Source organism: Homalodisca vitripennis, chromosome 1, assembly GCF_021130785.1.
Source record: "Homalodisca vitripennis isolate AUS2020 chromosome 1, UT_GWSS_2.1, whole genome shotgun sequence".
Lineage (NCBI taxonomy): Eukaryota > Metazoa > Arthropoda > Insecta > Hemiptera > Cicadellidae > Homalodisca > Homalodisca vitripennis.
The window spans coordinates 154,530,001-154,556,829 of record NC_060207.1 but is presented as its reverse complement, the minus strand read 5'-3'; the positions used below and the strand labels follow the sequence as shown (position 1 = coordinate 154,556,829).

The 26,829-nt window shown below is 31.7% G+C and overlaps 1 protein-coding gene across 5 annotated transcripts in view; it reads right to left on the bottom strand.

Moving 5' to 3' along the window:
* Positions 1 to 26,829, bottom strand: part of LOC124374291 — a 1,063,620-nt gene that overhangs the window by 842,558 nt on the left and 194,233 nt on the right. For all 5 annotated transcript variants that reach the window (XM_046832534.1, XM_046832531.1, XM_046832545.1 and 2 more), the window contains exon 4: positions 13,902 to 13,938. The gene's annotated coding sequence lies outside the window, so the exon portion shown is untranslated. The remainder of the gene's footprint in view (positions 1 to 13,901; positions 13,939 to 26,829) is intronic.

The window sequence follows — 26,829 nt, the reverse complement described above, 5'->3', positions numbered from 1 at the left end:
AGAAACGTCAAAGGTCGAATTCTTCACCAATAAGTGCGAGTGATAACCTCAACATGGACGGTGAAAAGGTAGGAGAAATGTCTTTAGGACAACTAATGAGTGGTTTAGAGGCTATGCTTGACAAAAAACTCGCAAACCTTGTAACCAAAGAGGACTTAGGTGTAGTTACAAGTAGGTTAGTTGTGCTAGAAAGTGAAAATAAGGAGACGAAGGTAAAAGTTATGCCAAATAATTGAGGAAAATAAAATAATTCAGAATAAACTAGTGGATATGGAAGCAAGAGGAAGGAGGAATAACTTAGTATTTAAAGGCCTTAAGTGGAAATAGCAGTGGCAATAAAGACTTTAGACTTTTGGTCAAGAATTTTTGTAGTGAAATTTTTGGTACAACCAACTCTTTATGGTAAACAGGGCTCATGCCTTAGGCAGTAATGGACTGGTAATTGCGCATTTACCCTCAAGATGCAGACATAGACTACATAATGTCACGATTAGCCAGGCTGAAAGGTACAGGTTATGCAGTATATCGTGATTACCCTATAGGTACACGGGAGAAGAGGTGGAAGCTAATGGCGGTAAGGCGTGAGATAGAGAGGGTAGCGGGTAGACGTCGAATGCCCCTTGTGAACGACCGTCTCATGATAGAAGGATGGCGATTTACCTGGGAGGACGGTAAGCTGGTAGCAGCAGGTGCTCGAGATGGAGCTGAGCGGCTGAGGGAACATAATTCACCACGATCTCACAGATTTCCTTTCGAGGCTTGCTAGGGAGGATGATAGACAGAAGAAAGTGCAAGACAAGAGTTTTGGAGGCTGCAAGGGCAGAACCTGCTACCAACATGGAGTCTGCGGGGATGCCAGGGTCGACACGGACTTTCGCGCAGGTGACAGGGGAGTGGCTGAAGATCAGAAGCCAACCCTCCAATATATTCTCAAACCATTATATCAAGGGACTTAAGAATTATGAGTTACAATGTTTGTGGGCTTTTAAAAAATAAGGTAAATGATACTTTATTTCTAGAATTTGTTTATGAATTTGATGTTACCTTTTTATTTGAAACATTTATAGATGAGAATGATCAACAGTTTATTTTAAATAGATTTTCCCAATACAAAGTTCATTTTAATTTTGCTAGTAGGCAAGCTCAATTTGGGCGCAACATAGGTGGATCAATCACTTTAATTAATTTAGCATCTCCTTATTTCAATGTACTTAATTTGATTATACTTGGACAACTTCTCTTTGATACATGTCGATCCAAAAAATATAGATTTATTTATATTACCTGTATATTTAAATTATAATAAGTGGGATTATGGGAATTTCTTAGATTAAGAAAGTTTTTGGAAACAAATAGTTTAAGGAACCTTTTGCTTGTAGGCGATTTAAATGGGCGTATTGCTAAAGAACAACTTACATTTGAGGGTGTCATTGAAATTTTAAATAATAATTTATCAGATTTGAGAGATTCAAGGGATTCTGTAATCAACAGTAAAGGCAAGAAAACTGTTAGAGCTAATGGGAGACTTTGGTATGATAGTTTTGAATGGAAGATCTGAAAGTGATAAGAATGGTAATTACACATTCGTAGGACCAATGGGCAGGTCTGTGATAGACCTAGCTCTTATGACTGGCCACAGTTTACACTTAATTCGGGACTTTGAGGTTGTCTGTCACCCCGGTTCGGATCATCTGCCAATTAAAATTTTATTAAAAATTGAAAGAAGGTGAAAAAAATTGAAAACAGAAATAATAAGAATAAGTTGTTGCCATTACTACCCAAATTAAAATGGGAAGAAAGGAATAAAGACCTTTATTGTACGGCAGTGGCTCAGTCTGCGTTAAATTTAGTCATATGCGACAACAATCAGGTAAATGTTAAATAATATAATTGATTGCATTAAAGATTTCAATAAACAATCAAAAGCACCGCGATGATACACGAAAGATGCGGCCAACTTTCAAACAGCCGTGGTATGACTTCGAGTGTTACAGTTCTAGAAAGAAGGTGTTTAGGTTATTAAATTTATTAGAAAAACTAATTCGCATCAGGTTCGATTAAATTACATTGGAGAACGGAAATGGTATAAAACATTGTGCCAGTATAAAAAAATACAACATTATGAGAGTATTATTTTAAATATGAACAATATTTCGAATTCAAAGGGGTTTTGGGAGGCGATAAAATAGTTTTAAGAAACAAAACGGGAGAGTGGTGGGAAATATTTCAGTGAGCCAGTGGGTTGCACATTTCAAGAGCCTGCGAAAATCCCCCTTTATTATCTAATTATATCTGCTACGCAGAACCACTAATTATGAATGAAACCCTAGATAAGGAACTTGATATAGTTGAAGTCAGGGAAGTACTGCGTAAGCTGAGGGACGATAAGGCTCCCGGTTACGACAGAGTCCCCTACGAGTTTTTTAAAATACGCTCCACATTCACTACTTGAAAAATTACTTACTGTTTACAATAAAATATATTTAAACGGCCAAATACCGGACAGCTTTAAAAAATCTGTTATTTTTCCAATATACAAAAAGGGCGATATCAATGTAGTAGAGAACTACAGGGGATTATCATTTATAGATAGTGTATGTAAAATATTTTGTAGCATAATTATAAACAGGTTAGAAAAATGTGTAAATGAGAGAAATATCTTGACGGAATTCCAAGCAGGCTTTAGGAAAGGCTATTCTACTATAGATAACATTTTTAATTTAACTTGTATGGTAAACTTACAATTGGCAAAAGAAAATTGCAAATTATACTGTTTTTATGTTGATTTTTCCTCTGCATTCGACACAATTCTTATTGATTCTCTATTGTATAAGCTGTCGTGTCTTGGGTTGTCGACTCACATGCTAAAAATACTCAGAGAAATGTACAACGGAACTTCGGCTGGTGTTTGGTGTAAAGAGGGGGTGACGCCTGCTTTTAAAACTGAAAATGGGTTTAAGGCAGGGCTGTGTAATGAGTCCCTTATTATTTTCTTTATTTATTAACGATTTTACCGGATTTGCTGGGTGGAAGATGTATTTTTGGGAAAACCAGGGTGAATATGTTGCTTTAACGCGGATGATATAATTCTACTCGCACCTACAGCAACAAGCTTGCAATGTATGATTAATAATTTAGAAAATTACTGTAAAAATTGGAATCTAAATGTAAATTTGAATAAATCAAAAATAATGGTGTTCAAAAAAAGGCGGGAAACGGAGTAAAATTGAGAGGTGGCGTACCAAGGGACAGAGATCGAGGTTGTAAATGAATTCAAATACTTGGGGCTCCATATTTACATCACAGTTATCGTGGAAACAACATTTTAAAGAAAAAAGCAAGGGTTTCAAAATTAATTATAAATTCAGTTTGGGAATGTCTTTTTAAAAGATAAGAAGGTGTCTCTGTAAGCAAAATTCACACTTTTTAATGCTGCTGTCAGGTCAGTTTTGTGCTACGGAGCCCAAGTATGGGGATACAGAGAATTTGACGCAATTGAGGGAGTTCAAAGAATGTTTTTGAAAAAACTTTTTAGACTCCCCTTTAACACACCAAATTACACACTTTTTGTCGAAACTGGCTCGGAAAAATTATATTACTTTACCCTTCAATTAAATCTAAATTTATCTCGGAAGAATCTGGAGCATGACGCCAAATCGTTTACCTTACATATTAGCAAAGGAGATTGTATTTAAAAAAATTTTCTGGTTCAGGGAGTGGAAGAGCTTAGGAAGTAAGTGTGGAATCGAGGTAAAATTTTTAATGTTGACAACAGCGTTGAGTTGGTGGGCCAATTGTCTAGGGTGGTTGAGGCGATGCGAACAGGCTGGTGAGTGAAACGTACAGGCCGTGCTTGTACGTCTGTCTATCATCCACATTATCTAACAAAAAAACTTGACCTTGGAGATAAGACATTCCTGAAAGATTGTTATGATATTATGTCTTGGGCAATTAAGGCGCGGGCAGGCCTGGTTGATTTAAATTAACAAACCTTGGATTCCTGATAAAAATCACGTATGTTCTTTGTGTAACCGGTAATGAGTATGAGACGGTCTTTCACTTTGTGAGTATTTGTCCTATTCTGGCAACGATTCGGGAGAAAATGGTTTGGGAGTAACGTGCTAAGCGAAAAACAATTTTTTGACTACCTTAATGGAAAGGATTGGCTTCAATTTGGAAAATATATGAGAGATGCGTGGAAAAATGCGGTGGGATTTTAGTGTATGAATTTAATTTTTAAATATTGAAATATAGATGAAAAACTTTTATATGACAGTTGTAAGGATCCCAAAATAAAATAAAAACAAATATTATATTATTGTGTGTGTGTGTGTGTGTGTGTGTGCGTGTGTGTGTGTGTGTGGGCGCGCGCGCGCGCGCGTGAAATATTACTTTTTCCTTTTCTTTTTTTCCGATATTTTGAACCTTATTTGAATCGCCAAACTTAAAATATCTATAGTTTTGGTTAATTACATTTTTTGTATTAATTGTAGTTATAAGAAGTGTACAGAAGTGCCAACCAGACAGACGGTCGAAATGACCATTGTATTTAGTGCAAATTTTTGTTCCCTTACTTAGGATAAATAAATACTTATTTGTTTTTAGTGAGCTAAAGCTAGTTCCTATTAAGATTATTGAGGGTAAATATTTTGTTTTTTGTTTATTGTACAAATAAAGCACTGTTTCTTCTTCTTCTTCTTCTATACAAACATGTGTCCTAATTATTCCAACATAATTTTCTGTTGGTGTGTATACTTTATTACTTAAATAGTGTATATGACATCTAAGTAATTAAAAGAATTGAATGTCACGTAATTTATACATTATGTTTGCCGGGAGGAAGTAAAACATTTCTTTGCCTTATATTGTCTGTCGCTATATCTGTCAATAATTAAATAAACCGACTAGGAATAACCTTAGCAAAGCCTGTCACGTGACTCGTGATGTGGCGTACCTTGTAATTCTCACTATGAGTGTGGTTCACTTTAAAAAGTTAGAACGCAAATTTAGCTCTAGTAGTACAAATTTTCGATCAGTAGAGAATCTGAAATGAGCTATTATTCACTATTACAGAATTTCTGAACATATATCTGAAAATTTAAACCATTTTGAAGTAAACCCTAAGTAATTAATTACTATACCTTGTACCTCTCAGATTTTCCATATCAGAAATCAGTAAAAAAGAAATAAAATACAAAAACTATTATCAGTAAGTAGCGTTTTAAAGAAGACAATTCTTATCGGTTGATTCTGACACGTGAGACGCGATGCCAATATGTAACGTGGCGGGAAACCGACGCTACGTCACTACTGTCAATAACTCATAATTAACAGCAAGAGCTCATGACATTAAGTCCCTTCCAAGTGGATTGTTGACGCCCCATTTTTGATATATGAGGTCTTCTTTGCAGAAAACTTTACTGAAACCTTTCAAGAGTCTCTTCATGTCCATCAACCATTTATAATCGGATATAATTTGCTAGCTTAATTTCGTTAAAATCAAAGTGAACGTTTAAGAATGCGCTGTATAAATACAATTATAATTTTATATTATTCTTAGACGACTTTAAAAACAATGTGACTGTGTGAACATTACGAAGTGTTAAAAAATCTTTTACACTATATGCATAACAAAATAACAGTCCAGATATTTTTATCACTTTCATCTACAAAATCTATTCAAAATAAACCTAGATAGTGACTATCATGATTCATTCTCAATTTATATTTCGGTTGCCGGTATTAATTATATACCATAATGTTCCTTAGGCACATATCCAATTGTATGGTAGCGTTTGAAATATACCATATTGTCAATCCTATGACTTAGTTAGGAATGTTATAACTTGTCCGTAATCCTTTTTCTCAGTTTTATATTCAAGAATACATTTCACCCATGTTTATATACAGGCTTGATATACTTATACTTGTTATTAACTGATAAACTATGTTTTGAAAATATGTTTATAAAATATTACATTTAGTTAGGATAACCCATCTCACGTAGATGTTTAAAATTCACACGCGTCATAGTTAGTCCACATGCGACAAGGTACTCCATTCCAAATATCTTTGAACAAGATCAGTGATCGGATCAATCACGTGACTGAGAGTGTGCCATTCTTATCAATACTGATACCATTGATTATTATCAATATTAAACACACTCTGGACACTGTTATAGTCACTCCAAGCCCTCCAAAATTGGATTTATTCTCACCTGCAAAGGCCATAATCATATATTTTGATTTTAAATTGAAAACCCAAAATCTATACAAAAAAACCAAGTACAATTACTATAAATGAGATAAAACTAAATGAAATGTCCAAACCTTTACTCATGAAATGGATGAACAGTTTAAAGTTACGTAAATAAATCCAATTTAATGACTGTTCTAAAAATAAACAAGCATTTCATAAATCATTAATTTAAAGTTTTATTTTGGAATACAGTATTAAGAAATAAACAGAACATTAAACCTCACAATTATTCTACCGGTCTAATAGAAGACATTTATACACTAATGGATCGATTAGTTGAGTACTAGCTATTTGATTTCCCTCGCAGGGTAAGATAAATGTAGATATATAATACTCTGTTGAAGTAATAGATTTATTAAACCACTATAATATTACACTGAAAAAAACACAACTTTCTTACACATGTCCTTTCTTTGAAAATATGTTTTATATCTTCTGAGCTGTGGTCATACTTGTGGTCCAAAATGTCGTGAGAATGGTAGAACACTGATAACAATAGAAGAATTATGAAGAAGTGGTGGGTTCAGCGGGAGTGGTAGTTAGTATGAGGGTTGGCGAGAGCACTCAGCACTAATAAGACTGCTTCAGCACTTGGTAGCTTGTTACTGATTTGCTGATAGTAATGTCCTTGCTGATATGAGTCCTCCATGTGATCCTTTAGGGCCCAGTGATGTTCGTGTAGTTGTAGTTAAACTAGCATGAGTCTTTAAGTGCTCCTTGTCTATGTAACAGACACTTCACTTATTGGTAGATTATGTAGATCGCTTGTCTCAGTAGATGAGTGGTTAGTCTCTTGTACACTTAAACTTAAGATGCTTGCACATTAACTTAACTTAACTTACAGTAACTTTAGTAACCGTGCTAGTTTATGTTGTTAAAACTGCCTGTTGTTAATAGATGATTCTCCGCAAACAAACCGTGGTGCTTCACAAAGAAATAATGGAATTGTCAGCTTCTACTTGAATGTACTTTGTCAAAACCACGCTTAATATTTATTTCTTTTAATTAAACGTTACTCACAAGACAAAATTTGTAAAATCTCTTAAAATTTATATTTATTTTTTATAAAATCGTCGTCAATTATAACTGCAGTAGTCTAATTTCATAGTAAATGATTGTTAATGGACTGTGTTCCACATGCTGTAGTATTTTCTAGTGTGTGTTGGGAAACATTTTAAAATTTATTTAATGCAAATTATTTAATCTAATAGTGACCTTAGAATGCCAACAAGTTTTCGTTTAGGAAAATAACAAGTTTTTCACCATTTTTCGTTGTGTTAAATCTAAAAATAAAACTGTAACTAAGTTTAGTGTAACTCTACATCAATACATATTTACAACACTTTAAATCAAAATCTTAAGTAATATTTTTGTGTACATGTTTTAGCATATATCTACCTCATATAAACTATCAAAATTGGTGAACTATATTAATTTGTCAACATTTTACATTGCTTATTATTGTTTAATAATAATACATTTTATAATTCATACCTATTAATTAAATAATTATTCCATATTTTTATCAGAACTCTTCAAAGTAGCAAAATGATAATGATTGTTTGGAATAAATGAATCATGTTAGGGCACAGTCAAATATTCTTGTTTCTGCAAATTGTGTAAAACACTATTGGTGCTGGCACAGACCTAAGTAATGATTTGAATTTTTATTGGAAATTAAAGATAAGGAGTAACGCCTTTGGAACTGCATATAAATCGAATTTTAATGTTTAATCTGTCAGTCTGCTTTAAAAATATGGACAATATTGCGTAGTAACGTAAGTAATTCAGAAGTACAATTATTGATTATAAGTATAAGATTAAAGAACATAAGTAGTATCACCAAAAATGGATATAAAATATATTTTTTTTGTGGTAGTATGTGTATTAACAACTGGTTTCATAACTGTTTTTAAATAATGAGAAACATCAGTCTCTGTATGTCACTTTTAAACCAACTAAATCACAATATAAACGCTCAAACATGTCGTTATAGAGCTTTTCAAACCGAATTAATACAGAAAATCAATTATGTGAATAAAATACATTCTGTATAGATTTACTTCATGATATCCAACAATACACTTCAGATTAAAATACGGAGCCTGTAAAACTGTATTTAACTCATAGCGTCCTATTGTTTGGGTTTCAGCTCACACAATCGCTGCTGACCAGATCGTTATGTTTCTTGCGAGGAAGAAAGACACCGATCTCACTATAATTAACTAGCTGTTAACCGGAGTTTCTTTCTCATCACCTTTAACAGTTACAAATTGATTAGACCTTAATTATTAATAGTTTGACCATGAACTTAACAATCCAACTTTTAAGTTCATGGTCATTCTAAGATGGTAATTTTAAGGAATATATATGCCCCTTTGTACTGTAAAATACAACCATTATCATAGTCTCTAGAAGGTTTACTTTTGGAATATTTTATCGCATGCCATCGTTACTAGCTGCAGCGGTCTTGGAAGTCTGAAAGCTCCTGTATGGCGTTGTTACAATTATTGTATATTGAGAGATGTATCACAAAATCCCTGACTTTCAACGCTATTTGTCAGTGAAACCCCTTATAATACCTATTTTGATAAAGATCTTTGAAATCAGCTTGGAGTACTGGAAGTAGGTCCTATGTTTCCAGTATTTTTAATAGATATAAAGTTAAATATTACTAAAGGGAATAGTGCGGATAGTAATAAGTGCTGTAATTGATAGTATTCTGACAGCCAACCACCTTCAAGTTTCTTAGAAGCGCAGTCGTCTTTATTTAGAAACCACCTGATACAGTGTATTCCAGAATTATTACGTTGCTAAATATAGATATCTAAAACTCCATAATAAAGGTTCACTTCTGGGTGGTTCCGATTGGATTTAATTGGAGAAACAAATCAATGGGTCACTTACATCTGGGTAAACCTATAGACAACAATGGCACATCAATAACCGCATATTAGAGTGCAAGGGTGGATCGTTGTGGATAGTTTACTGCTAAGGATGACTGTTGGAGTGGGTTGAATTCCCTCTAGCCTGTAAATGTGGGAGTGCTATCCTCAGCACGCTTTGACGGGAGACGCCGAAACAGGGCTCGTTTCTTTCAACGTAATATGACAGGTACGTATCGGATCCGCCATATCTCCTCCGCGGGGAGGCGGCCCTACACCCAGCCGTAACCGTTTAGAATATCCTGTAACTAACAAAGCAAGCGCAAAGATCATTTTAAGACTAAGATTTCTCAGCTCCTTGTTATAAGTGAAAAATCTGAGGTTAAAGCCATCAAGATCAAATCTTATTTTCCTTACCATAAATCCTTGTATCATTTCGAAAGTACTGGAGATCCAAAGTTATACTTACTGGAAAAACGTCATATTGAAAAATCTTTCCTTCTCCTTGCATTAGGACCTCTTACTAAATTTAACTTTATCTCTTAATATTACAACTTATTGGGAACATGGATTTATATGGCAAGTCGTTCTGAGCTGTCTCGTTGTGACAATAGTTGATGGAGGGAAAATAATATCCTACACAATCATCCTCGTAATATTTTGCTGAAATCTCTTTATGAAGTATATGATTTTGGAATATATTACATAAACTTCCATTATTATAATACTTTACGAACACTACATTATGATAACTTGTACGTATCATCTCCTTCTGGTGGTAAACCTAGGCAAAATGCTAAGAATGCAAATGCATGAAACTACGATAAAAATAGATTCTAATTGCTTGACTTATTATAAAACAAAATTTTATATAAATGTGTCGGAATTGATAGTTTACATCCTAATAATATTATAAATGTGAAAGTGTATTTGTTTGTTTGTTTTGCTTTCAAGGGTACAAAACCTATGAAATTGCGTGAGAATCTAAGAGTAACTGCTAGTTTCTTTTTTTGATTTAATGTACTTAAAGCCGTATGGGGCTAATCTTAACTATGTAACCTCATTGTTTAAAACAAATATTTAGTTATTATATTATAATGGCTTAGTTTATATTGTTATGTGTAAAGAATAATTAATCCAGTAGTGGTGTTATAGAAATCTTTTTGCAATGATCACCAAAAATTGATATTTAAGTTAATAGATATAGGTAATTTAATAACCACGTCAACCTATTAATTAACGTTTAAGTTATAAATGCCCTGACCAAACTACTGGTATTAGTAATTCTGCTGGCTTCACTGCCTGGGATAATAACCATAGTCTATGTCACGTTACATTGTAATGTTAATCATAGCGCAAAATGTATTGTATTATTGAGCAGTAAATTACTTGTACGTTCCCTGTGGCGTGGTTCACTATACTAAAACAAAGGAAATTAAACATAGGCGCTTTCATGATGGAATATCGATTGTTGGCTGTTATCGAACTGCATCACATACGCAGTAAAGTGTAACTGTGCATTATTGATTAATATTATCTTCATCTACATTAAACCACGACAAACCCGGTAACATTGTAGTGTGTAGAAAATGTATGATTTTGTAAGGAAATATGGAAATAAGAAATTACTTGGAAGTGTGTATCTATTACTAATATGAAGTTGTCAATGATTTGTGCTCCTACCTATGATTATATTAATTCCACCACTTATGGAATATATTCTCGGGATGAGGGGTTACAAATAATAGGCGTTACAACGCCTGTTAAATTTTTAAATTATTATTTAAAAAGATACGACTTCTTCAACAGTCATGCAGATGGTGTATAGGTCTAATTTAAATTTACAAGCTTTTACTTCAGCGTTCCTACGGTACCAGATAGCCTAGGAGCCGAAGGTTGTGACTATTGAACTCCCATTATTTTAACATTTTTAACTATTACACAAACCAAATTAAAACATTGCTTATATCGAAAATAGTATTACTGAGGTACGGATCACTAACTATAAAATGGTTTTTAATTGTAACAAATATTTTAAAAGTACTAGTTTTCTCCAAAAACTTTTGAAATCTAGATTACTTTGGTATAAATGATAAGTGATTGCCCTTGAGGGATAGTAAAACTTATACAATATAAATTTGAAAATATTTATAATTTATATTTAATGTTAAATTTCATCAAAATAAGACATAATGCATAATGTTTTTACATTTTTAATATACGTAAACAATAAAGGATTTTTATAAAAGTTTATTTTATTCAATTTCATCATAATAATACTTTTCTAACTTAATGTTCTTTTTTGAACCCAACCTTTCAAATGATAAAGTACTGTGATTAAATCTTGATTAAATTAAAGAGTTTACATTTAAAGAACTTACAATAATAAATTACTAATGTATTTGGTCATTTTATTAGTCTACTATTATAACTTTCATTGTTTGTTAAAGTTGTGGACAAATGGTTTGCGAACGTTTTTCTATTGACTTAATAATGGACGTGAATTCAGATTCAGAGTGTTTTCAATGTAGTAAGAAAACTTTGTTAACGAAATCAAAATGAAATAGTAGGCCTACTAAATTTAGAATATTAAGAAATTTCTTTTAATTTTTCAATTGATTTAAGCAAAACACAAACATAAATAAAATATTATTATTAAGTTTATGTAAAACCACAACAATTTTCTGCTACACCAAGAGTGTAGCAGAAAAACGTATAAAATTCAGACGAACATATAAAATTCAGATTTTAATTATCATTATTTTCCCAAAAGCGGTCTGTCCATTAATAGCCGAAATTTATAAAACCAATTATAACATTAAGATACTAGAAACATAATTATTTGAAAAGCAACAATTTTTATAATTTATTTTTAAATGATTTATTAAAACCAGATGTTTTTACTTTTAGAAGCCTCTCTGTATTAAACTGCAAATATTGAGGTTCTGGCAGCAGAACTGATTGTGTACTGTAAATCATTGGTAAACTTAAACGAAGCTAAATGAGGGTGGTTTAAACTCATAGCAAACAATTACCATTCGCATATTGATGCCAGAAGCACTGAATGTGGCGTTTTCATTAATCAACGCGTCAATATATTACTTGTGATTGCGTCATGAGCTTGAATAAAATCAGAACTATACTGAACCATATCTTTCAAATGATTTCAAATTCCACACCATTATGGAATACACATTTTAATGTACTATATTAATTTAACAGAACTAGTGGGAACCAAAATATAAGATAAGCAAAACTATTTTAACATTTATTGAAAGGTAAAAGAAATTTTTGTCCTTCACTGTTTGTTGTAATTACAATTATTTTGGGTAAATTACCGATATTATGCGGAACCATGTGTAAGATTATGCAGCTAATAATTTATGTGTTGGGGCACCATTTTCAAAAATATATTTTAACATTTTTTAGCATCCCGGGATTTTAAATATGTGTAATTTTTCTGAGTTATTTTACTGTATTTTATATTGATATTTGCTCCTCAAAATGTTTTACAATATTACTACTTTTTATAGCAAAGTGCATTTTCATCTTGAATATAATTATGTACTTTAAGTAATCTGATCTGACCTTTGTCAATAGCCATCAACGTTGGCTGTATAGAATTATCTAGGTTTAGGTCCAGCCATCAATTCATTACACAAGAAGTGAGTAATAAGTGAATGTGTACTCCCACCCGGTATACAGTATTTTATGTTATTTTTAGGATAACTCTATAGACTGAGGCTAAATATATATTCTATTGAATACAACAAGCATGTATATTTGTTTAAAATTATATCTTAACTTTAGCTTTCTTTAACAATAACAATTTTAGTTCCTTTTACACAGTTCCATTAACACTTTTTTTTAATTTGGCTAATAATTGTTTTTATAAAGAATTGAATAATAATGCATCAAATAGGTTAAAACAATAGGTTGAATGTATCAGAAAAAAGGAACACCATATAATAGACGATATAATTTATTTATTGATGATGGTTTACTAGTTTTTTTATGATTTAACATCTAATCAACACGTAAGAGCACTTTTGACTATTTACTGACGTGCCATAAAGCTTAACCTACAGCCAACTGAGTAAATCTAGTCTATTTAAAATTATATATAAAGACCTTTTTCTTCGAGAACAAAAAACATATTTGTTATGGAAAACAAAACATGTATAACTTAGTGTTATACCACTTAACAACTGTATGTTATAGTATAACTAAAATGTACAAATGTTCAAAGTATAAATGTTGTTACCGCATCTGTTTATTGCGTGCCATGGAGGAATGAAAGAGTTAGAAATAACTCTGAATGTAAGCAGCATGCTGTTGACTGTAAGGATACATTATATTTGAGGTAAGTTTATTCTATACTGATAGTCATAATTAAAAGTTTAAACCTTTGTACCCTATAAATAAAGACTCAACACATTAACAAACAATGAAGAAATAGTCCCGTTAGTTAAATACTATAATATGTACATGTTGATAATAAAGAACACAACTCGTTACTTTGAAGCTTGAGGCTGAATGTGTCTGAAATATCAGGAATTGTTCATTAAAATACAAAACCATAAGTTTAGTTTGAGGAGAAATGTTTCATTTAATTTCAATTACAGTAACTGCTTGGTTTTTTAACTTTAATTTATTTTATGGAGTATTTTTTTATTTTCATAGAAAAAATATTATATATATTTCATAAAATGTATATTGGCATAATATAGCTGTGCAACATCTCTTTCGCCTTACCTTAACAGTAATACGTTCGGCGATGCTGAGAAAATACCTGAAACAGAATAAAATTGTTAAGTAGTACACAAATTAAAGCCCATACACTACATAGTATACAGAATATCCTGCCTGAAGAGGCCAGGGATTGTGGCAAGAAGCTACAATATTTTATAACTCATTTTGGTGTTAAAATCAGCTGTTTCAACATGTAAAAATGGACTGTAAAAATTCAAATACCCAAAATTTAGTCAAATCTTGCCGTATAAAACAGTATTATCAGCAGTTACCTTTTAATTTTCAAGAGGTAGGCATCATCTGTAAGAAGTGAGCAAGATCAATAACTGCTGACTACGACGGCCCGACAATCTATGCCTTGCTTATTGTGTACTTGGAAACACTTTTCCATTGAGAGAATTTTGGCAAATAGTTTTGGTTTCTCTTTTCCAGATACTTTATCAATCCATTCAGCTATATAAATCGGTCAATAAATTAACGTTAATTTATATACAAACAACTCAATTGTTACATACGTAAGTATCGATGACAAAGACAATTCACAACTTCGGTTCAATCGAATTATATTTATTTGTCACACAATGAACTGCAATTAATTTTAGTTTGAGTATAATTGCTAACAGTATTCTAAAAATTGCAATGAATTAAACAAATATATAATAACAATCATGATTTCAGGGCACTAATAACAGTTTTAATACCAAAGAGCTGAAACTAAAAGCTGGAAAAGTAATTAGGAAGAATGATTCCCAACCAAATCAGTTGGTACAGAAAGGTCGATATAGTTCATAAGGGACAAAGACTAGTGAGGGGTGTTTGAGAAGTGAGGGGAGGGATTCTGGCGTCACAACTGACACTTGATTTAGGGATTGAGCGACCTTTACCATCGTACCGTGTTCGGTAATCTACTCAGTTATATAACGGAAGCCTTTATCAAGCTTTCTGTAATACACCTACATGTACTCTAAAGTGAATCATTTTGTAAACGACAAGGTGGACATAAATATTTTATTATCTAAATAACACTGCATGATAGATAGACAGAATATCCTTCATTAAGTTTCTTAAACTAAAGTTATCACGCTTAATCAAAAAGTCAAAACAGGTATAAAAATAAGTGTAAAATCATCAGTTTTCGTAGTAATTCGTGTTTTTGTGGAATTTCCAACAAGTAAGATCTACTTAAACTATATAGAGGTGGATGTAATAATTTACTTTTACTGTATGCTACTAAGATTTTCTAGACGCTTATTCAACTTGTTTTACATATATTTTTATTACTTAAACTTCCATTTAAATTCATGCTATACAACGTTTCAATTTATTTTCAAATATCCAATATTTCGAATAATAAGACATTTAATTTCATTTGCCGTTTCCATCTTATAAATCCTGGTTTCGATGTTATTTGTATAACATTTATTTTTAATTCTCAATTCGTTATTCCTACGATTGGTCTATACTGTTATATGAAAATCTAATGTGCCTCTCTGTGTTTGTATTTATTATTCAATCACGTATTAGCATTGGACGATTTTTCTTATTTCAAAAATTTGTCAGCACTATGCCCCAATAGATTTAATAATTCCCTTTTTAACATAGTAGGCAGATCATAAATGTGTTTTAATCACCTTTCAGTTTCAATAACAACAAGCATAATCTATATATATGTATATATATATATATATATATATATATATATATATATATATATATATAAATGAATGTTTGTGTGTTTGTCCTTAATGGAATCGTAAACTACTTGACCGATCATTACGAAAATTTGTATGTATTTTTCCACGAAGAAGGTTTCTATGCTATGTCTATTGATATAAATCGCCTCCAGGGGGCGTTGCCAAAGATAATAGTTTTCAAAGCGCCTGCACATTATAAACTGCAATTACGAGACAGTTACGAATATTTAATAGCCAAACACTATTTGAAGGCAATAAGTTATGATGTATATTTGTCTAGCAGATAAATTTCTGGTTGAACTTAAAGCTTGAGTATTAGACCACTTTATAATAAAACACATGTACGTGTACAATGGCTATAAACATATACAAATTTTCTTGATCGTGGCAACAAAGCAAACTCTACATCGGCGTTGGAAATATAATTTACTTGAGCCAGAAATGCACATACACGGGTAACGCTTACGAAAAGCGTGCGAAGCCGCGGGAAACAGCTAGTAGTGTATAAATATTTAAACTAGTGATAATAAAAATGTATTGTTATTCGCCTGTGAAAGTTACACAACATAATCATCAATGGCGACTGTACACTTTACAAATCTCATGTTACGTGAAAAAGCTTTACTTTGTCTGCGCAAATTTTTATTGCTATTGGAATCGACTACGGTTAAATTCCATCATTTACTACATCATAAGTGTGTTAAATGTAAGGCTAAGGACTTCGACTTTAGTCTCCCTTTAGACTTAGGATTTCTCCAAACAGGCCTACAACGGTTCGATTGTTACTGGAATCGTTTGCAACTATTCAATAAATATGAAATATTGGACATAAGCTCGAGACATTTCAGAGGTAAAATAAAAACAGTTTTGCCGTCCTCCGATTTACGACCTGATCTTTAAACTTACATCTAGAATGGATCAAACTATTGGATCATTTTTCAATAACTATCACTTCTATCAGGATCTTCTTTTACGATTTAATTTTAAAAGAACATGGTCATGGTGTCCCTGCTTTGAAAACTAAATTGCTAGTCTTTAATAAGTAACATGCTGATATTATTGTCTAAAGTTCGAAATTCGACTACCACTTGTAATCACAATATTTAGTATCTAGCACATTTTAATGACAATCTATGTAGCTATATGTAGTCATAGCCCTCGTTGCTGTTATTAGAATAGTCCAAAATCAACAACAGTCCCCTCAACCTTCGGAGAACGAAACTTGTTATTTTACTCTTTAAACTAAGATTCCTTTCAAAACATTGAGGGAAACATGTAGATCTACGAAGTTTATAGGGTTCCATAACCGAATATAATTCTTGTCACTGTCAGATATGACTATATTACACAGTAATATAGTGCAAGGAATATATTACGTGCTGACTACGAAACAAAGTAGGATATATATATATATATATATATATTATATATATATATATATATATATATATATATATATATATATATATAATATTGAGATAATGAATCAATATTTATTATTTTAATACATTATATAATACCAAATGCACACACTATTTTATCTAAACATAAAATCATATTACACTTAGACACATACAATGATACACTCAGGGTGTTCAATGAAAATGCATTTTTAATCATTAAACACATTCTGTCCCTATTATATCACTTCATTATATATGAAGTAATGATACATCACTCGACTGACTGTAGCCGCTCTATGTTGAAGTAATTCCCTTATTGTGTTATAAATATCAACATCGCCTGTAACGACTGCTCCTAATATGATACAATTCAATTCAATGTGCATGTATCGACTTCTCCTATTATTATATCACTTCCTTATGTATGAAGTAATGATACATCACTCGACTGACTGTAGCCGCTCTATGTTGAAGTAATTCCCTTATTGTGTTATAAATATCAACATCGCCTGTAACGACTGCTCCTAATATGATACAATTCAATTCAATGTGCATGTATCGACTTCTAATATTATTATATCACTTCATTATATATGAAATAATGATAAATCACTCGACTGACTGTAGCCGCTCTATGTTGAAGTAATTCCCTTATTGTGTTATAAATATCAACATCGCCTGTAACGACTGCTCCTAATATGATACAATTCAATTCAATGTGCATGTATCGACTTCTCCTATTATTATATCACTTCCTTATGTATGAAGTAATGATACATCACTCGACTGACTGTAGCCGCTCTATGTTGAAGTAATTCCCTTATTGTGTTATAAATATCAACATCGCCTGTAACGACTGCTCCTAATATGATACAATTCAATTCAATGTGCATGTATCGACTTCTCCTATTATTATATCACTTCATTATGTATGAAGTAATGATATATCTCTCTATTGAATGTGGCCACTCTATGTTGAAGTAGTGAAACTATGGTAAAATATTATATAGTTGTTCAAGTTTAATAACATTGAGGTGTTACGACACGTGCTACGGCACACCACGTGTCGTAACAGGCTTCACTGTGGTTACTTGGAAAAGTTAAAATCTAGAGGTCATTTCATTCTCGAGGTATCCAGCGGACAGATACGAGACGTGCAATCACAAGACGCATCATGTAGCTCTCTAATGTGAACTTGTGCAGTATTACTCGGCGTATCTTACCACATGACATTCATATTTTTGTTTATTAAATCGAGTTTCATATGTTTAAATAATAAAAGTCTACTCATCACGTCACTACAAAGTAATGTTTTATCTGTTGGGATAGTTAGGCTACATGTGTTAGTATGTCACGTGTTTGAATCCTTATTGACACTCAGCCAGATTCCATAGAGTGACATGCACCATCATAGAATTCTGGGTTACCCCTTTATGAAGCTTCATTCACAATTTAAATTCCATAGGTCAATTGGTTTTCGAGATACCGTGCAGACAGTCATATAGAAAGAGACACAAATTAATATTTTCCAACTCCACAAGTGATAGACTACGCTAAAGCTCAGCAAGTAACTGTTAGCAACACAACTGGGTATATTATTACATATTATACACGACTAAGGTTTATTGGGATTAATCAGCTATCAGAAAGGCTGTAGAGACTTGAATGTATGCGTGTGTCACACCGGTAATGCTTTGTGTAATCTTATTCTCCATATCACACATTAAGCTAGTTATGGGCACTTTGTTACAGGGTGGACCAAAAGGGTATATAATCTGTTTTACTACAACATAATCTTAGAATAGTTCAGCTGTTGGTGAAGGCAGAGTGCGGTGCGGCGTGCCTGTTTTAGTATTGCCTAGTTTATCCTGGTTGTGTTCATTGTCGCTTACAACACAATTATAATAGTAATAAAAACCAAATAATGGCTGAGTTTTTTAATTTGTTTTACTCTCTGATTTTGTAGTATAATGTACATTACGAAACAGAACGGGCGTTCTGAAAATGTTTTCAGGACTGCGAATAACTTAGTAAGTAAAGTTTATTTGCTCGACGTTACCGAAGCCTATCACTCAAGGGGTGGAAAAATTTCATATCCGTCTGTCTATCCGCATGATATCTCGAGAAAACCCTGGTCTAAGGGCGTGACATTCTCCATTAAGCTTCATTTTTATACAGAAAACTCTTCGAGTTAGATGACGGTACATGTTTCTCCATAGCTAATAATTTTACATTGGCTTTAACACATTTATTGTATCCATATAGAAATAGTAAAATATGATTGAAAGGAAATTCAACGTTAAAAGTTGATGAATAGGTTTACTTCAGTATAGTTTCACAATGATGATCACGAAAAATTCTGGTTGAGTTTTTAAAATAGTTAGTAATACAAAATGTTTCTGCCTAAATTCCATCATAATATATATTGACTGTACAATCATCATATATGATAATACATCGTATATTGAGTATGCAGTGTACATTGTTTATAAACAACGGTGTTACAAACAATGAATAGCAATAACACACCGCATATCGCTCCTTTACTTTAGCCGTTATCCTGTTATTGCTTTTGCAGAGGTAGTTAGTTTACTATAACAACCGTAAATAAATGCGACCTCTTTACGATGTTTAAATGTCAAAGCGGCCAGCTTAAAACTGTTTATACACCATAAAATCCATTACACTGTAAAACTACTTACAGCATGATTTGTTTCTTACGAACGTACATTCACGGATCACTGTAAAAGTATGTTTTAATATTTATGTGTAATGTGTTTTTTGCAAATAGAGCCAAATTTGTAAATTAAATAAACTTTGAGAAATAAATCCTATGTCGATTAACCACAATAGTGTGGCTTAGATTTAATTTTTGAAACAAACTTTAATATAACATGAGCTTATTTTAAAGACAATTGTGGTTACTTAAAACGATGTTAAATTACAACTGTTGTTGGCGGGTAAGATTTTTCCTTTGTAGTATTACGTATCAAATTTGTCAAATAAATATAGATTAAAGTATTTAAATAGTAATTTAAAACAAATTATTAGTCTATTATTAGCACGTTGTTCAGTCACAATGTTGAACGTCAGTTGATTGTCGATATCCGTATATTACATGTGTTAAAGTTGGATTATGACTCATAAATATTGCCATTATATTCTATAAAATAGTCTTTCTACCATTATTAATAAGGCTTGGTCAAGTAACTAATAAAATACTGTCGTTGTAAATCCATATTAATCATAATTTGTTTCATAAGATCAGAAAAACATAAGGAAATATATTATTCCATCGTAATTTGGGACTATTTAATAATATCTTAGTTTTCTTTAGTTTATGTTATATTTGAGTCGTAATATATTACTGGAAAATATGTTTAGTTTTACAGTAGCCTATATAGTAATTTATTGACTGAGATTTAGCATTTCTTATTACTCGATAGGCTACAATAATGCCATCTCCATTTATGTCTATAAATCCATCTGTCCCCACTAAATCTCGAAATATAAATAACTCATATACTTGAAATTTTACGTGAAGCCTCCTTTCTTGATTGATATATTTATTTTTAATTTGGTATTACGGTAAACCATGATGGCAACGAGTTTTTTTTTTTTACTGAGTAAAATCATAAGGGATGTAAACATATGGAAATTGTATTCGTGCAGGAGAAAGTCAATTCCACTATCCATGAAGTCACAACTGAAAATTTCTTTATTTCAGCGCACCCTTGCCTTGTAGTACACTTCTAAGCTAACAGAAACTGTTATTATTTGAACACTGCTAAGAAACCTAACTTGACGAACATAATATCGTGTGGTAAAATGTCTCGAAAAACTTGTTTCTGTAAACTTTAAATTTAGAGTAAAATTTCATGTTTACATATGCAAGAATGTGTTATATGATAGTACCAGTCTAACCATAGCTGAGTGTAATTTTGGAGTCAAATTATTTTCTGTATGAAAGTATGTCTGTCTATCTGTTCAGAAGACCTCTCGAGAGTGAAATGAGTTATAAATTTGAAATTTTACACGAACCTTACGCGACATGTGGTAATTAATTAAAAAGATTTTTCATTTTTTAATTATTTTCAATTTATTGTAAGGGATTTAATCGATTCCCATCAAGAAACCGTCAACAGTAAAGTACCCGGCTGCGGTCGGAGAGCAGTCTAGCCGACATATTATTAATCTCCTTATCCTTGTCGTGAAGTCTCGTATCGATCTATAGCTTGTCAATACTAGGTTTATTGCAGTCAAGATAATGTCAGTGTTCTGACCTAGCCTCAGCTCATGCTCATGCATCTCTAACTCTCCTTAAGTTAAATACACAGATATTTACAATATTTTGTAAAGTTAAAGTACTTTTGAAATGTATATGAAAAAGATATATAGATTATAAAAATATAATAGAACAAAATACGAATTGTCCTTATGTTGTAACTTTGCACAAGCCTTCTACAACAGAAGCTGCGAGGTCTTACGTGTTAAGTTAGAATATTTCTTTCAGAGGAAAAATTGAGGCGTAATAAATATGTTTTTGAATTAACCTGTATATTTCGTAAATAAATTTATGACTTTAAAGCTAATCGAGGTAACTAGGAAGTTAAAATATAGTTCTCTTGCTTCTTTAAAAGTCTATCGAAAAGATTTTGTAGCGTTTTTCTGTGGTTTAAATGCAAATTTTATTAATTATAAAACTATCATTTCTTGGTTCTATTCAACTTAAAAAGATGGAATATAAACTAGTTTGTGTGTGTAGACGTTTATAAAAAAATTTACAAACGTTTCTATTCATACATTGGAAATATTTTACAAATATATTGCTTTAAACCATTATGAAGCACAATTAATTAAGACAGAACCTGTGTTATATCTTTTTTCAGGAACATTTGCAGCACAGAAAATAAAATTCATAACTATAAATTACTGCCTAGTTCTGCAACCTAAACGGTACTAGTTTGAACGATTTTCTTCACCAAATTATTTATTTTTATTTAAAAATGTCTTTTAATACAAGTAGTTATGATGTAGTTCGGTAGTAGTTATGATGTAGTTCGGTAGAAGCAATTCCTTACTTTCTGGTATTAAATGTTTTTTTTTTCTTTTCCTTATCTTGTGTTGTATCTTTTTTCAGGAACATTTGCAGCACAGAAAATAAAATTTCACTGATAATTTATAACTATAAATTACTGCCTAGTTCTGCAACCTAAGCGATACTAGTTTGAACGATTTTCTTCACTAAATGATTTATTTTTATTTAAAAATGTCTTTTAATACAAGTAGTTATGATGTAGTTCGGTAGAAAACTTGCAATTCCTTACTTTCTGGTATTAAATGTTTTTTTTCTTTTCCTTATCTTGTGTTGTATCTTTTTTCAGGAACATTTGCAGCACAGAAAATAAAATTTCACTGATAATTTATAACTATAAATTACTGCCTAGTTCTGCAACCTAAACGATACTAGTTTGAACGATTTTCTTCACTAAATGATTTATTTTTATTTAAAAATGTCTTTTAATACAAGTAGTTATGATGTAGTTCGGTAGAAAACTTGCAATTCCTTACTTTCTGGTATTAAATGTTTTTTTTTCTTTTCCTTATCTTGTGTTGTATCTTTTTTCAGGAACATTTGCAGCACAGAAAATAAAATTTCACTGATAATTTATAACTATAAATTACTGCCTAGTTCTGCAACCTAAGCGATACTAGTTTGAACGATTTTCTTCACTAAATGATTTATTTTTATTTAAAAATGTCTTTTAATACAAGTAGTTATGATGTAGTTCGGTAGAAAACTTGCAATTCCTTACTTTCTGGTATTAAATGTTTTTTTTTCTTTTCCTTATCTTGTGTTGTATCTTTTTTCAGGAACATTTGCAGCACAGAAAATAAAATTTCACTGATAATTTATAACTATAAATTACTGCCTAGTTCTGCAACCTAAACGATACTAGTTTGAACGATTTTCTTCACTAAATGATTTATTTTTATTTAAAAATGTCTTTTAATACAAGTAGTTATGATGTAGTTCGGTAGAAAACTTGCAATTCCTTACTTTCTGGTATTAAATGTTTTTTTTCTTTTCCTTATCTTGTGTTGTATCTTTTTTCAGGAACATTTGCAGCACAGAAAATAAAAATTTCACTGATAATTTATAACTATAAATTACTGCCTAGTTCTGCAACCTAAACGATACTAGTTTGAACGATTTTCTTCACTAAATGATTTATTTTTATTTAAAAATGTCTTTTAATACAAGTAGTTATGATGTAGTTCGGTAGAAAACTTGCAATTCCTTACTTTCTGGTATTAAATGTTTTTTTTTCTTTTCCTTATCTTGTGTTGTATCTTTTTTCAGGAACATTTGCAGCACAGAAAATAAAATTTCACTGATAATTTATAACTATAAATTACTGCCTAGTTCTGCAACCTAAACGATACTAGTTTGAACGATTTTCTTCACTAAATTATTTATTTTTATTTAAAAAAATGTCTTTTAATACAAGTAATAATGATGTAGTTCGGTAGAAAACTTGCAATTCCTTACTTTCTGGTATTAAATGTTTTTTTCTTTTCCTTATCTTGTTAGTTTGTTATTCTCTATGCACATTCCTACATCTAAATTTAGCTGTTTGAACTTTTCCGTAAAATACAACTCAAATATAGTTGTATACAAAGGCCATAAATATCGTTCCATATAGGCTGAAATTTATCACGGTTGCAAGTTTCCCTATACACATGAAGATGTGAAGTGACAGGCCATAACTTACACTTTATAAAAAAGTTGTCAGCGAAGACTTTCAATAAGTGGATTGTAACGGCTTCCAACTTGAGTTATGGCGACAATTTGTCTTCAAGACACTATAAATTACCGTATTTATAGATTAAACGTGATTTTAAATAAGAGTTTTTTTATTTTAAAATACTTTTTTAGTAGAACATGTTTAAGGGATTATATTTTATACATAGCGTGTGTATTGTGAATGCTACATGTGCTGGACTATTGTATTGTGTAAATATAAATATATTGAAAAGTTGTAATCTACTTTCTATCCAGGATAATTTCAGTGCAATAGTTAGCCTTGTTATACTGATAAAGAAAATATACATATATATGTAGGAATGAGAAGCCTCTTACGGTCTAGACGGAAATCTTACCTGATTCCTATGTATTTCCGGTATATGGCGAAAATCCTTATTAAGTTGGTCCAATATTTCAAAATAGTCGTTTATAAGGGTTTGCGTTGTTTTACGGACTTTAGTCTATGAAGAATGGATCGTTGAAGCATTATTGATGATCTTTATCGTTCACTTCATCGTTTCGCCTTAGGCCACACACAATGTCAATATACAAGACCTTAGATACTTGAAGTACCTTATATGAAAATATTCGCAGCTTTGTTCATTTAGACTGGTTGAATAACAGTGTCTATAATAGCATTACATGTTTTTACATCGTCACTGGCGCAATCTGGAGTAGAATTTCGATATTAACTCTTATTTGCTATCTGCATAACACTGCTGCAGCACGTTGTTCAGTCACATTGTTGAACGTCAGTTGATTGTCGATATCCGTATATTACATGTGTTAAAGTTGGATTATGACTCATAAATATTACCATTATATTCTATAAAATATTCTAGGTCACTTTTCCAATATTTTTCTTCGTTATATGTTTCTTTGTATAGATCTTTAACAAATATTGTACAAACAGAATTAGCTGAATTGGTCCATTCATTCTCAATATTGCAGTTAGCAACACATACTGCAATTCATTTTTATGTATATTATGACTTATGGTTTATCTTTCTTATAGTTGAATCTGAAAAATTGTTTTAATTTACATCTCCAGTTTTACTATATCCCTTGGTTGTGCATGCATTTTCTACCAAAACAGATGGTACTTTGGGTACAACTTTTCTTAATAAACTCACAAGACTCCTTGTAATAAGCGAGGTTATCCGAATATATCATCTACTCCAGAACCAATTCCGAGTCAGTGCTTTTCTAAGTTTCTAAACCTGTTGTCCGGAGTTCTAATTCCTTAGATAAGTCGTTGGTATTAGCAGCATTTAGAGAGCAACCCATGACATTCAAAAATTCATATATTTAAAAAGCATATATTGTAGTGTACGTTGAGGCTCCAATAGTCCTTATTAGCTTGTGTAAATTTAATGTGAATGAGGTGTAATTATGAGTTAATTATTCTTTGCAATGAGCATCTAAAATTTGGCGTGAAGGTGGTTGCAACAGCGTGACACTTGTTTCTGAACTTTTCATTTCTTTTGATAGATTGTAGTCATAAATATTTAAACAGTACATATTTCCTGGTAAGTAACTAGGTGATGTAATTCCATGTGTAAAATTATGACACTGTTCTTGAAATTTTAAAGATTTAAGTAGTTTATGTCTTGAAAATTCATATTAGTGGGTAATAAAGGTGGAGATCCTACCTCATTTTGGAAATATTCTGTTTTTATGTCTAGTATATTTCTTTTATCAATTCAGTGTGATGGTATCTATTTTGTATTGGCCACTTGGCTGAGAAATATTCGATACATCGTAGCAAAGAACATCTAGTTTACCTTCAATTTAACAAATATCGAAGGACTCACAAGGTTCACATTGAGGGCTTATGTTGCCTAGCAGATTACTATCAGCATATCAGTAACAAGCTACCAAGTGCTGAAGCAGTCTTATTAGTGTTGAGTGCTCTCGCCAACCCTTACACTAACTACCACTCCCGCTGACCCCATGTCTTCTTCATAATTTTTCTTATCTTCCCGTATTCCAAAGTATTCTGGCAGTCCAAGATGTGTTAAAACCACTTAGGAATGAATGATAAGTAAAATTCCAAATACTTTTTGATCTCGAACCATGTGTATCTCAGCCCTATCTATGTGTATCTCAGTTTTAAAAAAGCTTATTTAAGTATCCAAATACTAATTTTTCATTCCTGATTCGATCTTGACATCCACATTAAGTAAACGTTGCTATCAAGATCAGCAATATAAAAATATTCTCCTAGGAAAGCTGCGTAATGGTTTTAATTTCATTATTCTAGAGAAGTCAGACAAAACGTTTTACTAAATCCGGAAAAAAGACAATGTCATTGACGTCATCTGCTTTGATATTTTCTGTCTCCAGACAAATATGTATATTGTATTGTAACATCAGTTTAATATTTCCATAGACGTTTTTCCTCTTATGTCCATAAAATAAAATATTTTGACACATATTGGGTTAGATGTACTCCCTAATAACCAAATATGGATGACGTTTTAATTTAATTCCAGTTTACCTTCCTTTTATTGCAGCGCCTGGCATCTGATGCTGTCTCATACTTAACTCCTGGAAGAGATCCAAAGAAAGTAGGAGACGAAGAAGCTCAAAATGAACCTTTACATCGTTTCACAATCAGAGAGATATATAAATAGGTGACGTGATAGTCTTATTGTCTCATCAGGTACACAATTCAGTGCTCTACAATGTGATAGACACAGTCTCCTAGCAAAGCGGAACAACTGAGTTTTCCTCACACAATGTAGCTATGGGTTAAATCAATTGAATTTAATAAAACTAAGGTAAACTGGAGCTAAACTCAAAATTCAATTAGGTAGGAACATAGTAACATTATGTGTGCAAGCATGTATTTCTTTTTATTTTAGACAATTATAATAAGTATGTACACTTCCCATTAGTTCGTCAAGCTAATCAATGGTAATAAAAAATCCAGGGAAATATTTTGAGATATAGTTAGATTGGTAAAAATGAACCGAAAAGTTTTTTCCTTAACACTATTATCTATTTCAGTTTGCTTAACATCC